Source organism: Struthio camelus, chromosome 1, assembly GCF_040807025.1.
Source record: "Struthio camelus isolate bStrCam1 chromosome 1, bStrCam1.hap1, whole genome shotgun sequence".
In the NCBI taxonomy this organism is placed as follows: Eukaryota; Metazoa; Chordata; class Aves; order Struthioniformes; family Struthionidae; genus Struthio; species Struthio camelus.
Genome location: NC_090942.1, coordinates 78,952,057 through 78,967,429, shown reverse-complemented (window position 1 = coordinate 78,967,429; position 15,373 = coordinate 78,952,057). Strand labels below are relative to the sequence as shown.

Sequence of the window (15,373 nt, the reverse complement as noted above, 5' to 3'; positions counted from 1 at the left end):
AACTTTCACAGTGTGCAAAACTTGGAAATAGGACATTTCTAAAGAAAACGGCTTGCTCTGTCAGTATTTCGGGGGTGGTGGGTGTGAGATTCACAGTGTTCAGACACGGAATTCGTCAAAAGATTGAGAAGATGCTTCAGCCAAGAAACCCCAACAAATATCTGTTGAGAACAGACTCCTTGTCAGATCTGATTGAAGCTATCAAAGGAGTCAATTTTAAAATGGTATTACCGTAACTGCTGCCAATGAGTGTTCTGGAAGAGTGATGTAAAACTCAATACTTGTATTTAAAAGTAAAGCATTACAAGACTAATTCTATTAAAAACTTATTTTCTATCATTTTGGGCATCACTAGAGATAGACAGAGAATTAAATACCAGTACCATGCCTATTTTTTTAAGAGGCTGCATAAATTTGTGGTCAATCATAGTATTTGTGTTATGCACGCTGAAATAACTGTGAACAAGCGCTTGATGATGGAAGGAATCACACACAGGCTCTTCCTTGTTCTGCTAACAGTTCTAAATTTTAGTACTTCTGAGCTCTGTTTTCACAAATATTTCCCTTTTTAACCTATGTTGTACTTGTGCACGAGGAGAAAATTCCCATCTAAGCAGCCACATCTCTTCCATGATGACCATGAAGATCTCTAGAGAACCAACTTTAAAGTGAGTACCAGCTGTTATACACACACACACACACACACACACACACACACACACACACACACACACACACACACACACACACACACACACGTGTTGTCTCATGTTGAAACTTAGACTGTGGACAGAGCTGGTCAGGAATTTTAAAGTCTCCTTTTGCCCTCTCTGTCTTCCCCAGAAGCTGTTTCAATCCCACAGTAATAATTCAATCCCCTGTTCATAAGGAATTCCTGTTGCCTGAGAGAAGAGTTTCTTGCTCAGCCCCAGTACTGAGATTTCTAAAAGGTGTCCTTAAACTCAGGCCCTGCTTGAATGCATATGAAGACATAAATACTGTTTCTAGTACCTTCCCTGGCCTGTTAGCATGCATGCCTTGATACAAACATTAACCCCCAAAGGTTAGGTGCTAGTCCTAGTTAACTGAATAGGCTCCTTCTGTAATCAATAGAAAGAGAGCATTATACCCATGTTGTAATCCAGGCAAGGTCAGCAAAGTCTGCAGAGAATCCCTTGAAGCAGCCAAACTAAAGGTGTCAAAAACCCTAGGGGACACACATTTGTGACAAATGGCCACTGCAAGATAAAGGCAGTGGATTCTGTTTGGTTTGCTGTGAAAAGTTTCTACACCACAGTAGCACCTCCATGTCGGATCATTTTTCAAAATTTATTTCTCCTGCACTAGCATGTTATTAAGACAGGGAATGAATACTCAGTCTTAGCAAAGCCCTGCAACCCTCCTCCTGCTTCTATGCCTGTTTCAACCATTTTGTCTCCTGGGCTTGTAGTGCTTTTCAGTGAGATGGCTAGTGGTAGTAAATCAAAGGAGGCATATAACCATTTGCAGACCTGGAACAAAAAAGCCTCTGAGTAAATGAAGTCCATCTGTTTCAGGAATCAGACGCATCAGAAGCTCAGGGAGGCTGAAACTGGGGGCTTTCATAAGTTCTACTCATGACACACTTAGCATTTTTGACCAACACCACTAAATGAATTGAAAGTCTGAAAAAATTCAACAGTACACAGCCTCACTGCAGAAAATCATTCCTCACTCAGCAAAAAAGAGAAGGAAAGTGAGTAGAACAATGTGAACAATGTATATCATTCTACTTAAACAGCCTTTCAAAAGGCAGTGTGTGGGGGGTATGCCACAATCTATTCATTTTTAACCTGTATCTCACTACTGTTATGAAGTGCATTCTATGAACTGGCTGTCAGAAGCACTGTGGGACTGAACCCACTGACCTACAACATCATTTCCAGTCCTGCATTTCAAGGAGGGAATGAATCTTCTCCAAAAATTCCATCTGAGGTTAAACTCAGAACATCTCTTCATAATGAGTAGGTCATTTTCACAGTAAAAATGATTTCTATCCTATCAAAAATGACATTATAGCTAAAACAATGAGTCATAGGCACTGTTTGCAAAAGTGATGGCCTCAGCTCTTACAACATTTAAATTGGGCGAACCATATACTTTCAGTACTTCCTCAATATATAGTACATTTCAGAGAGGGACAATACCATGGAAAACCCCCTCAAAAGACCATGACCTTGAAAACATCTTTTTTTTTTTTTTTAAGGCATATATTTGATGCAATATCTTATGGATACGATTAAGCACACACATGGGCAAGTACCTGGACTCAGAGGGCCTGGTTCTCAGTGAAACAACAGCAGAGAATATATACACCCTTTTGGGTCACTTTTCATTGCTGGAACAATATTTAATAGGCCTAATGTGAATAAAAAATAGTCCTTTCTTTTTCCTGAACTGCTTGGGCAAGTAGTTTGCGACAGATGTTATGTCAAGGGTGAGGAATGTTAGGTTTTCCTACACGCTCACCCTTAGATATCATTCATGGGTCTTTTTGCTTGATAATTTGGATGTTCTATAAACACCCTCTCTCTAATGAGCCCCTCTGCTAATGCAGGATATTTCCAAGCTCACATGAAAGAACTGATCACAATCTTTCATTTTTGCTTGAGCTTTAAGTGATGTTTTGCTTAACTGGAGCGCTCTTTCAATTTTGATTTTTTTTCCAAACGTCAAAGCTGGTTGCTTCAAAGGATCATTTCAAGCAGCCCTGCAGGAAGAGAGAAAATTGCTCAGAACGAGATTAAAGAGAATGCAAGAGAGAGGGAGGTGCAGACAGATAGACAGAATGCAGAACAAAATAACTAATGAAAGCCTGATCCTACTCCTACTACAGTGAATCTGTTGACAAAGCAGAGAGATCAAATATAATTTTTGCATCTGAGCCACATCCGTGACAATATAACAGAAGAGCAGGTGTGATTCTTGTGACATACATGAGAGAGATTTTGGATGAAGTTCTTCAACAAGGAGGATCATGACAATTCTGTGCTCCAGATATCAGATCGCTGACATGGCCTTTAAGGTGCTTCAACTCACAAGAGCTCCAGAAAAGCCTATTTTAATTTTGCATTCTCAGTTCCCCTCTTCTTCCACCCAGGAGAAGAACTGAAACTGAAGCAGGCCTTAAATCACAATATCAACCTTTTTCACTTTTTAATACACACCACAACAAATCTCAGAGCTTAGTGAAAGAATGTATTATTTGACACATTTTTGTACAGTTTCCTGTTCTGAAATCACTTCACTGTGTTGCAGGTCAGACTGACAACAAGAAGGGAAATTTGTAAAGATAGAATTCAGAAGAATAAGGTTAGCTGCATTGTAATGAATGTCTAAAATACCAATCTGAATTCAATCAAGGCTACAGTAAAGCATCTATATATTTTAACAACTGATGCTGAGGATCAGGTGCTTTAAACAGTCTACAAATACAGAACCACTGACTTCAGTGGGACTCTGCATAGAAATAAAAATATATTTACACAGCACTGCACCATGCTATGCAGGTGTATCTTGAGGAGAAAATTCACACCAGCCACTTCAGGCATTTCACTTAAGCATTACTCAGAATATGAAAGCAGCTTATGCTGTCTGTGTAGTTAATGAATAAAGTAGGTGACTTTTCCTAGTGTGGGGAAGGGGTGATTCAAAGCACTGAGGTTTAATGCCAAAAGCAGCTGACGTGATTAGCACCTCCCAAGCGTATTCAACTGAAAAATCCTGTGAAGAACTAGGACCTTTTTAAATAGTAGAAAGAGACAACAGACATCTCCTTGTTCTTGGAGAAAGAACTTACCCACTTTTAAAAATGTTCTTAGAAAACATATATCTACATGATATTACACTGACACAGGCAAATCTAAGAATCATGGCTGTTTCTAGCCTAAGTCTAGTAATATCCAAATACCCAGACTCTTGTGCGAAAGGAAAAGACAAATGTGATAGCAAAAATGAAAAGGCTCAAAGATCATTCTCTCTCTTCGCTTCAGGTGTAAGGACGACATGGATGACCTAACGACTGGAAAGCCTGCCTTCATTCCATCGCTTTCCATCACATAAGCTAAATGTAGGATGACTGCTGATGATCCTTTAAGAAGCTCCTCTGCACAAATGATTTCTAGTATTAGATGGACAGTTAAACTAGTAGCAAAGTGTACTATGAGGCACATTGATTGGAAGTTAGAATTCTGAGTTCAGCGCTAGATGAAAGAAGATGTCTATCTTTTTTTGATGGTGTCTGGCCATTAAAATGGTGACCATTTAGGGGACTGCTAGCCTGCCCTCATCTCCCAAGTCCCTATTCTGTAGTGATCTAAACATACCTCATCCCCAAATACACAACTGAGATGTCATTTGCTTGGTTTATCATTAACTTTTTGGATCAAAAATGTTAAATGTTAGGTGTAAGCAAACAGATGTGCACACATACAGGCACATACACAGAAGTGCCACACGACTCTTACAACAAAGACTACTTCTCTTGTCTCTTCAGTCAAGGAACATAAGAAATATAGTATCTAGGCAAAGTAATAACCCCAGCAAACAGCTTTGCCTCAACTTCCTTGCTAACTCTCATGTTTTCTTTAGTCTGGATCCAGGTCCCCTGGATAGTCTGGATCCTTCTACACACCAAAGTTTTCCTTCTGACTCTTGTTTTCCTCCCTCCATTTAACCTGAGTATTCCTGGTCCTCTGACGATGTCATGGGTAAAACAGTCTTGACGCAGGGAATTTTTACTTCATTCAACTTACTGCCAGTTAACACCAACTTCTGATCACTGATTTGGGTCCTGAGAGGAAAAGAAAAGAAAAAAAAGAGAACATAAATGCCTACATACTACAGTAAACACCTTTCCTCCTCCTTCCCCAAGCTCATCTTAAACCAAACACCTCTCCTCCCCACCTTTCCTAGTTGCAGCTTCCCCGATTTTCCCTGTGGGTTACGCAGTCTGTCCCAGTTCCCCGTCGGGGTGAGGGGCGGCGCAGGAGGTTGGGGCCATGAGCGCGGTGGCGGTGCTTCTGTCACGCTCGGCTTCTCCTTCATTTTCTTCCGCACCGGTGAGGCTTGACCGTGGGCCGCCGTCCCCTTGGGGGGTGTCCCCACACCATGGCGTCTCCTGCGAGCGCCCCGTCCCCGCTGCAGCGGGGGCTCCCCGAGGGCCGGCGGGCGCTGGCGTTGGGACCGGCTGGGACCGGCCCGGGGTGGCTCCTGGCCTCCTGCCCCGCGGGTCGCCCCCGCACGCCCGCCGGTCCTGCCCAGTACCACCCACCCTTTGCCTCTGCAAAGCAGGTATTTAAGAACCGTTTGAACGCAAATCCGTTACAAGCTACCCAGGCAGAGCCATTAGATGTAACGAGGCTCGCAGCGGAAGAAAGCCACGTCGGCACCACACGCAAACAGGCAAAAAAAGAGCGATAAAGGGAAACGACAAAGAATCAGAGAAAACGCAGAAACCACATCAGATAAAACGCGTGGGAAGGGCAGGGAGGAAAGGAGGTGGCTCGGGCCGGCCTGGGGCCTTTCCTAATGGAGCGGCACAGGGAGCATCAGCCTCCTTTGGAAATATTTTTAGGGCCAACTGGAGCCTAATATTACCCAGAAGCAACATCTTTATCTCTGCTGTGAATTTTGGGCACGGAACGAAGACAGGTTCCTGGCTGGCATTCATAACACATGTCTAATCTTTACATCTTTTTGGCCTAGGAAAGAATCGTGTTGAATGTACAGGACAGATTTTTTTCCCCCGTGAGTATGAGGAGGGTGTGCTTTTCAGAAACCAACAAAAATTACAAAGATTATCTGAGTAGAAGCTATGTATTAAAAAGAAAAGCCTTTTTGATGTATTCTCTTGCTGCAAGACTTAAGCTATTGCGCTTTCCTTGCTGGCCACAACTCCTAAAAACCGTCTACAACGAGACTGGAAATTGTAATGATATTCAACTGAATTAATCATTATTTGCTCCATAGTTACCTGCACTCGCTTCTGGTAAGAAAGGGGACAAGTAATCAATGGGGACAATGGACTTCATAATTATTCATAAAGCATTTTCTGAAAAAAATCTACACAGTAGAAAACACAAAGCACCAGAAGAAAAGCCAATAAAGGTATTCCTCCTCCAAGAAACAGGGCTAACAGAAGGCAGACACACTTTGCTGGACTCCTTTACTAGACCTACACATATGGTAAACAGCAATCCTGTTCTGTCACGCTCGGCTCCTCCTTCATAGTGTTTGCTATACTTTCCAGTTTCTTATGTGCATCAGCTTTCGGCTTTCACCTGTGCTCACATGAGCTCTCTCTCTTGGGCAGCCCCCTTTCTCACATGCCTCTTTTACAAAGATTTCTGGATGAAAGGGACATGATAGGAAGGCCAAGGGTATCCTGGGGTGCGTTAGGCAGAGTGTTGCCAGCAGGTCGAGGGAGGTGATCCTGCCCCTCTCCTCAGCCCTGGGGAGGCCTCACCTGGAGCACTGTGTCCAATTCTGGGCTCCCCAGTACAAGAGAGACATGGCCCTACTGGAGAGAGTCCAGCGGAGGGCTACAAAGATGATGAGGGGACTGGAGCATCTCTCCTCTGAAGAAAGGCTGAGGGAGCTGGGCCTGTTTGTGCTGGAGAGGAGAAGGCTGAGAGGCGATCTCATCAACGTGTACAAGTATCTGAAGGGAGGGTGTCGAGAGGATGGGGCCAGTCTCTTCTCCGAGGTGCCCAGGGACAGGACAAGAGGCAACGGGCAGAAACTGAACCACAGCAAGTTCCATCTGAACCTGAGGGGAAACTTCTTTGCTGTGAGGGTGACAGAGCACTGGCACAGGTTGCCCAGAGAGGATGTAGAGTCTCCTTCCCTGGAAAGATTCAAAACCCGCCTGGATTCGATCCTGTGCAGGGTGCTCTAGAGGACCCTGCTGGAGCAGGGGGGTTGGACTAGATGATCTCCAGAGGTCCTTTCCAACCTTGGCCATTCTGTAAAAAAATATTCTGCAAAAAATTTAATGTTGGGTACTTACATCACTTCATGCCAGGCTCCTCCAAACTCTGATCAGTCAATGCATTCTTCCTCTGAGCTGCTTGTCATTAGATTAGGTAAAAACAACCCTAAAAAAGCAACAAAGAAATATCATCATGAATGAGAGCGGTGACTTTGGTCTACTTGCAAGGTTGTACTGCTCATCACTCACAAATATCTAGATGGCCTGAGGGTATACCTAGGCTTGTTATATGAAGAGAGGACAGGCTTTGAGATAAATGAAATCCAGTTATAAGACTAGATTGTATTAACAAAAATGTTTGCTGATACAAAACTTTCAGGAATTTCAAAAGAAAGGATGGCGTTCTACAAAATTGATTTCTACTGAGCATCTTTTGCCATTTATTCGTATTTTATGCACTGAGCCTTCTGAAAAAAGGGAAATAAACACTTTGCACAACCTTTCCTATTTTGCCTACTCGTAGCTTTGGCTTTAAATGGCATTCTGGAAACCACCATTACAAGTAGGTAAATAATAATGAATTATATTAGTCACTTGTTATTAACTACTTTGCCATTTCTTCGTCTCCTATTCAAGGATTTAGGAGCAACCCATAAAAGCAATTACCTTTAAGCCTATGAATAATTTTAACAATGTCAGTGGGACGTAGCGGTGTGGTTTCATATTTTTCTTAACCTTGCCTAACTGCAGGTGTCTGGTCTCTCTCTCCTCCCTTGGTTGTGGTCTTCCACCATTTTCATTGCATCAAATATAGATATTTCGTAGCTGTGGGTTGGGTCAGTTTGCAGAAACAAGAGAAAAATAAGAAATTTGTTGTTCTCTGCATTAGGGAGGTGATCTCCTGGCAGTGGGACTGCAGACTACCACACCTGGTGCGGAGAAGCTGATGGAGAAGAGGGCTGCCCTTCTCCCAAGGGGATCAGAGATCAGAGGGTATATGATGCGAAATCACATCGTTGGATATCCAAGTCGGGAACAGAAATTGTTATGTAGGCTGAGTACCAACACATCCCTATGAAAGAGAAATGACATACATGGCAGGTAAAAATATTAATGTAAGCAACCAACAAACAAAAGACTGGTGGCATAAAGCTGCAGCAGCTGTTTGGTGAGTAGTTATGTATCACAAAGACAAGGCTCTAAATTGAAGTCAGTTTGTCCAGCATTTGGAAGCCAGCAAAAAAAAAAAAAAAAAAAAAAAAACCACAGAAGGATTTCTTTGGAATTTCTTTTCAATTATAAACTCCTTCAGAAATATAACAAGTCCTGTCCTATTTACAACAGAGCAGTGATCATGCTATTAGTTTTGAACCAAAATGATGAGCATGAAACTAGAGGAGTAAACTAGACTGGAATAATAATTATCACACAGAGTGTTATTCAATAAAAAAATAAAAGAAAAAAATAATCGCAGGTAAATTGTCATGGCATAACTCAGAGACAGTCCTGGATTTGTCATTTAAAAAGCCAACCAATTTTACAGAGGTAGCAGCCATGACACACTATATGAAATTGTAGAAATGATGAATACAAACACATTCACTGTGTTTTATCGCAGAGTAATGTGTAATTGCTGATGAATAGTAACATAAATTTTGCAGTGTGCCAAAGACACTCGAGTTAGAGGAAACGGGAGCCTTGATTCAGCAGGGGCCATAGTATACAGGGACACATTTTTGCATATACATATGGATATGCATATTCTAAAGTTCTGTGTTAAACTGTAGTCTGTGACCAAAACTTCACAGGTGTATTCAGCAGGCTGCAGGTCTGAGCTCCAGCACGCCTAGCAAATGCATTAGTAAAGACCATGAATGTAATGAAAAACTACTAAACATCCCATTTTTTGGTCACCGAAATCATGCTTATGACAAATCTGTATTATTGATGATAATTGAATTCCTTCATCATTCATCTGTAAATTGAAGTATAGAATTGTGTCCAGTGCCTTTCAGAAGAGATCCATAAAAAAAATTACTACGTATGTTATACGAATGACTTGTATGCAGTATATACAGTTAAAGAATTATTTTTTCTTTTATTGAAAATAAAATCACACTTTATAGAAACACCTTTTTCTCTTCAGATTGATTTTTCCGATAGTCTGGAAATTCCTGTATAAATGCAGAAGCGCCTAAACATAGACACACACGTGCACCTGACAAATTCCACATAATTAACTAGTCTGTCACTTGCATTAACTCACTTTTAGCTGATCGTTGTTGACTTGCTCCTCGGGAAGACTTTCAGCTGCCCTAAATTGGTGTTAAAGAAGGTAAGGAGACTTTACTTGCCTGTCTTCTAAAAGAGGTGAGCAAAATGCACGAGTAAGTCTGGTGATGAGCATTCACAGGTTATTCTAGTATCAGGACCTGAGATGAACTTTTAAGTCTTTTTCTGAATGGGTGGGCTACCTGCATCCCACCAAATGAAGATGAAGTATTAATGGCACATGGTAAGAGAGTGATAGCAGCTCAGTATAGCTGTGATTGTATCAACTACATTAGATTATTACTGCCAGGACTTTTCCACATTCATACCCCTTGTAGACCAGCGGGCAGTGAATGCTACTAGAACCACTATGGCAGTATGAAAGGGCTAAAGACTGTGCGGACTGCACTGAGGATAAACACGATGCGTTGCATTTTGACAAGTGATAGGTACCGAGAGACCCCAAATTCTCTTTTTTACCTCAAAGATTTTCTACTTTCTGGGCATTCCCAGAAGATGATTAGGTTGTGGATGAGAGTTGCAGTGCTGGCTGGTGGGATGCAACTCTGTGCTGAAGTTGTGAATGCCACTTTGTACTGTGTAAAGGGGCAGCGACCTAAAAAAACATTTAATCCACCTCTATTTGCAAGCAAAGAACAAAGATGTTGGAGAGGGAGAACTGATGAAGTTGAGGCATAAGCTCAGGAAGCATCCTAAGGCAGAAGCCAAGTGAAATGCAACACTGCGATTATGAACAGATTATCAGTGACAAGCAAGATGCTCGACCTAACTCAGTGGAGAAAGTGAGGAATGGAGCCGTTCAGGAGGAGGAAAAGGATTTCAGTTAAAGCCCCTACTAAGTGAGAGTAGACATGCCTAAAGGAGAAGAGAAACTCTGGACTGTGCTGGTACCAAATTTAGAGTCCTGCAACACAGCACAGGTGTCATCAAAATAGTGGTTCTGCCTCACTCTTTTTGCTCATTTCAGCATGGGCATTTGAGTTTACCTCTTTTAACACTCCCTTTATTCATGTTTACCTCGAGCAATCAAACATTCCCAACATTTGGCTGGGTGAAGCATTCTGCCTTTCTGAGGATGTCTGACAGTCATTGGCTCTTCCTTCCAAAAATGTCTCAAACAAGCATTTGGCTAAATGTCAGATTCGATGTCTGTCATCATTAAGATTTTGCAGTGGCTGCTGTTATAACTGCTCTTCTTGACTCTCATGGTTTCCCATAATGTCTACAGCTGACCTCTGCCAGACACGTGGTCCTGTTACTTAGAAAACACAGATGGATTCACTTCATCTTTTAAAGAGTAAACAGTTATTTGGAAGGTGAAAATGAACAGCAGTGGCAGGAGAAAACAGCTACACTTGCATGAATTTGTACAGAAACGTCATTTGTAGCAATAACATTTTTTCTGACAGAACATATGGAGAATGAAGATAGTATCTTTGCATTGCATCGACACTAATAACAACTTGGGTACTCTATAATTACACAGTGAAATGTTTAACCAGGATGAGTTCTTCTGAGTCACCCATATAAGAGTTAGTCAGCAATACTCAGCAGAGAGTTGGCTGAAGCACAGAAATAGGTGTGGGAAGGAAGTAGGATCAAGCCATAATAGTGAAAACACCTGACAAATCCATGACTCAGCTGTTCCTCTCTTCTCCTTTTTTTCTAACATGATAGGAAATACAGGCTGCTCTGAAGTCTCAGCCAACCGAGAATTAACCTTTACAGAAACCATTAGAGCTTGCAGTCAAGCCTCACAGTCACATGCCAACCCTAATCACACCGATTGATTCTCCAGAGCCTTCTTATATACAAAAATAGAACTAGCTGCAGAGCAGGAACACAGGCTGGTTAGACTATAGTCCTATCAAAACAGTATTCCATAAATTGGGAGTTTTATAGGGCATAAATAGGAGTTGTATACCCAGTTTGCATTGGAATTCCCTGGAGCCTGGACACCTAACTACCCTTAATGCATTTGAACCTTCTTTTCTAAATAAATTATCCTAAAACTTGCCTCAGTCACTGCTGAAATACTTTCCCTGAGGGAAAGTCTAATTGTCGAGTAAGCTTTCTAAGCTGCTCTCTCAGTGCACATATATAAGCCATCTGCCAAAGCCTGGCTAGCAGCAACAGTGGCAGGTTTAAATTTAAAAGCATCACTAATAAATCACTGGCTCAAGTCACCATCCAGAAATCTGAAAAAGTTAAACTGAACATTTTAGTCTCAATAAGCTAATCTGATGCATCTGTAAACATCAAATGACTCAAGTCAAGAAACCCCTCCCCCCGCCAAAAGGAGACCAAACAGGCAGGTATATAATACATAATTCCTCAAGTACAACTGCAAGTGTCTGACACTGCTCTCCTCTGGCATGGGAGCAAGTCGCTTGCTTTCCACACCCTATCTGTGGGTACTGCTCCGTGGCCTGGGACTGTCAAGTGTCACTGAGTATCAAGACTTAATCCAAGATGCCACTGATCTGGTGGTGTGAGCTGCTTTTCCTGCGGTAATCACATCTTACTCTGCTAGCCCACTTGTCACAGGAGCATCACCAACTGCTCCTTGCTCTGCTAGCCGTTGCTCGTCTTTCCTTGCTCACCTGCCCACTCTAGTGAGCCACGGCTGCTGCCACCAAGTTCCTACTATTGCAGCTCTCAGCAAGAGCACGTGCAGCGCTGACATCTAACACAGTCCTCTTGCACGCAGCTGACTTGGAAATAACTTCTCCAACGCGGCAGCTTATAAGAGGCTCCTCAGCAAAATCTCCTTCCCTTCATCTGCTTTTGGCCAGTGGCATTTGCTCTCTATTCCTGGAACGTAATGGCTTAGGTGACGAAGGACTCTGTGCACGCGTAGAGTTCAGCACACTACTACAATTAGAAGTTTTCCTCCCTTCATGATATGTCCCCATCTTTGCCAGAAATGCTCTCAAGCATAGTTTGCCCTTTCATCTTCTCTCCCTCCCAACAGAGCCCTTCCCACTACTAGGGAACCAGATACGACACAGCTCCTATTTTAGGCTTCTGCTGAGGGGTATTCATGTTTTCTTTCTACCCTAACAACTGTAGATCTGCATAAGCTGGGTTCATAAGTTTTAGAAATGATCAGTACTGCTTAGCAATGGAGCGGTCACTATCAGAGACAGAAGACGGTTCTTAAAAGCATTCCGTATGTGCTGACACAAAATTCCACAACTGTGAGCTCTCAGGTACCTTACTTTTTCCTCTGAAGTGCTGCAAAGTGGTCACTGCTGGAAACAGAGTATAGGAACAGCTGGAGCACGCTTATGTTGCAAGCAGGACATACAGTCTAGCTCAGCATGTTTTTCCTTTGGGTGAAGTCCCCTTTCCATTTGGGCTGGAACCACGTTTCAGATCTACACCTCCCCATATTATCAGGACTGCTCAGAGAATACAGCACTGTTCAAACCACAAATAGAGCATTCTCACTTAGACCCCAAAAAGAGCCAGAGGCCACAGATGTCTCGGGTGCGGGAAGGCAAGCCAGCTCTATAGAGCTACCGTGTCATCTGCCGGGCAGTGCTCAGGAACCACATAGTGGTGCTGGGGCTCAGGGAGGACACTCGATACGAAGAGCAGCCTGAGCATGAAAAACTGCATCCCCTATACAGCTGGGAGTCAGGAACCCCAGACTGCTTCCTAATGCAGCATTGACAACTCACAGGGTAGAAATGCCACTGTGAGGACAGCCCCAGGACCTCCTTCATCTGCCGTAACTGCAGGCCAGCCCCGGAAGCAGGAGTCCCCGCTCCTGTGAGCCTCTTCATACTCATGGGACCATCTCCCGTTGTGCTGCTGCAGAAGTCAGAAGGAAATTATGCCCCTGAGGGTAGGGGGGAATTAATGCCACTAATTAATTACAATTACTCTGCCAATTATTGACTAAAACTTTTCAAGAGAAAAGTGTCTTTCTTGTTCTTCCTCTCAATTCCCTACCTTTTCTGTTGCAAAAGGGCAGAAAATATGTAGCGCTTATCATCACCCCCTTTCTTTAAATGTCTGTTTTCTGCACGTCTGAAGTTTTTCTCCCTTTATTTCTCTCCTTTGCTTCAGCAGCCTGCTAAGACTGAGAAAGGATAAATGGGAAGAAAAACAGGATACAAAGGAATGACTACTGGGAAGACAACAGAACATTCTGTATCAAAATGTTTGCAAACTGTCAGACACACACAAAGTCTTTTCCTTTCAAAACCGGTAGAATGAAAATGACTTAAAATTAGCCTTTTCTTTAAATTTTGGATTTTTCTACCAATTCTGTTATCAGTGTTTCCAGGGACATATTTTTGTAACAATCACTTTTCAAATGACAAAATCTTGAAAGAGGCAGTCTAGCCTGAAGCAGAACACTTCCAAGAACACAACAGAGCAAGGTAGATAACGTCTTCATTGTGCTCAGCTTCTTACATACCCAGCTGTCACTTTTAATAAACATGTTTCAGATCAAGTCTCACAGGGTGTGAAATGCAGGAATAATAAAAGAGGAGAAATCATCACTTGTGCACTTTCAAATATAATCAATACACATTGAAGTATTGCAATGCGACAAGCAGAGAAGGGATAAAGTGAAGCAAGTTACAATTTTTAATTAACTGGTATCAGGGTGCATGAAAGCAATATGAGTTACATTATCATAAATGCAGAGTTAAACCATGTATCCCAAATACATATTTCTTCTTCTTGCATCAACATATGCTCAAAGAGTCTCTGATGTATGAAGCTTGCATAAAAGGCCCAGAGCCTCAAGCAGCATAAATCAAGAGAGTTGCCTCCTTGCAATAAACGGAGCCATGTCAGATTTTACTGCTGAATATATGACCTTGATTTTTTAAGAGCTGGTAAAACAGGAAACGGCACTTAAAATGAGAATGCAGTCTAAAATAGGGAAAAATACGCCTGTGTCCCTTGTTACTCCTTTCTGATGTATTAAGATATGCTCATGAAATTCAATTTCTTTTTTCAAATCACAGTGTTTCCTTCTGTTTTTGACACTATAAGTGTTAAGACATTCATGGCCTGAATCCCCACTGTCCCTCAAGGGATCCTGGCAATAGCAGAGCTGCCTGGCATAGCATCACCAGAAGCAAAGGCTGAACTGCAGCTTGTTTTCCAGCTGCCAACAGAGAGAGGAGGGGGGAAGGAATCCTGCATCTCTGTTTCTTTCCTCCTCCCTGCCTGCAGACCTGAGAGCCTGTATCTCATGCCAATTTCCTCGGATGCCCGGCTGACTCATATTACAGACTTCCAAACTATTGCCACAGTTCTCAAATAAAAAAGGAAATTAGCACCTGAGTGTCCAATGCAAAAATAATTTGAAAATGCTGTAAAAATCGAAGAAAACTGAGCAGCTGCTGAGGAGACTCTGTAGCAGAGAAGAGGAAAAAGGTGCTTTTTTACTGTGCTGATAACCTTTGAGGCACAGGAATTTGCAGCAGCAGCAGGTGGAGGCACTTGTGATTGAATAAACTGAACTTTTCTATCTACAGCAATATTGTATCACATTCCTGCCTGATTAGGAGCTACACAGTAGTTCAGGAGATCCAGGCTTTCAGAAGAGACATGAAATACAGTTCCTGTAGTTTGCTCTCCATAAAGTTTTCTCATGACATTTATTAGGCAGACAGACATGAACCAAACCATTGTGGCCACAATCACTTTGCATTCTCCTGAACCTAAATTCTGTCATTAAACATGCATTTGATGACCTTCCCTACAGTCACGTTACTGCTAAATATATGTCATAATCCTGCTGCTTCTCAGTAGAGTGTAAGAGACTGTGGGTTTTGGGGCCCAGTCCTACAATCAGCAGTGTACAGACACACTCTTGCCTCTCCTTGTAGCCCGACTGATTGATACCAGTTGACATGAGACTACATGCCTGTATGAGCATTATGGTCAGTTGTGACAGTCCTGCCTTCCACGTGCTGCAAAATCTTTTGAAATGCAAAAAAAAAAAAAAAAAAAATTACAAAGGTCTAAGAGTCTAAGATACAGTGTGTATTAGTCCCTAAATTATTACGGGTCCCTGGGCAGGGAGTGTTCCAGGGATAAAGGAATGAGTACTGTATTCTGCTGAGCTTTGCAAAGCAA

At 42.3% G+C, this 15,373-nt stretch overlaps 1 long non-coding RNA gene across 2 annotated transcripts in view; it reads right to left on the bottom strand.

Moving 5' to 3' along the window:
• Positions 1-2,242: 2,242 nt before the first annotated feature.
• Positions 2,243-15,373, bottom strand: part of LOC138067961 (uncharacterized) — a 38,335-nt gene continuing 25,204 nt past the window's right edge. Inside the window, exons 1-3 of one of the 2 annotated variants that reach the window (XR_011142412.1) lie at positions 7,637-7,726; positions 7,049-7,136; positions 3,225-4,831 (exon numbers count right to left, since the gene is read on the bottom strand). This is a non-coding gene — a long non-coding RNA (uncharacterized lncRNA). Of the gene's footprint in view, positions 4,832-7,048; positions 7,137-7,636; positions 7,727-15,373 lie in introns of those variants that run through there. The other variant, XR_011142408.1, reaches the window with a different exon arrangement.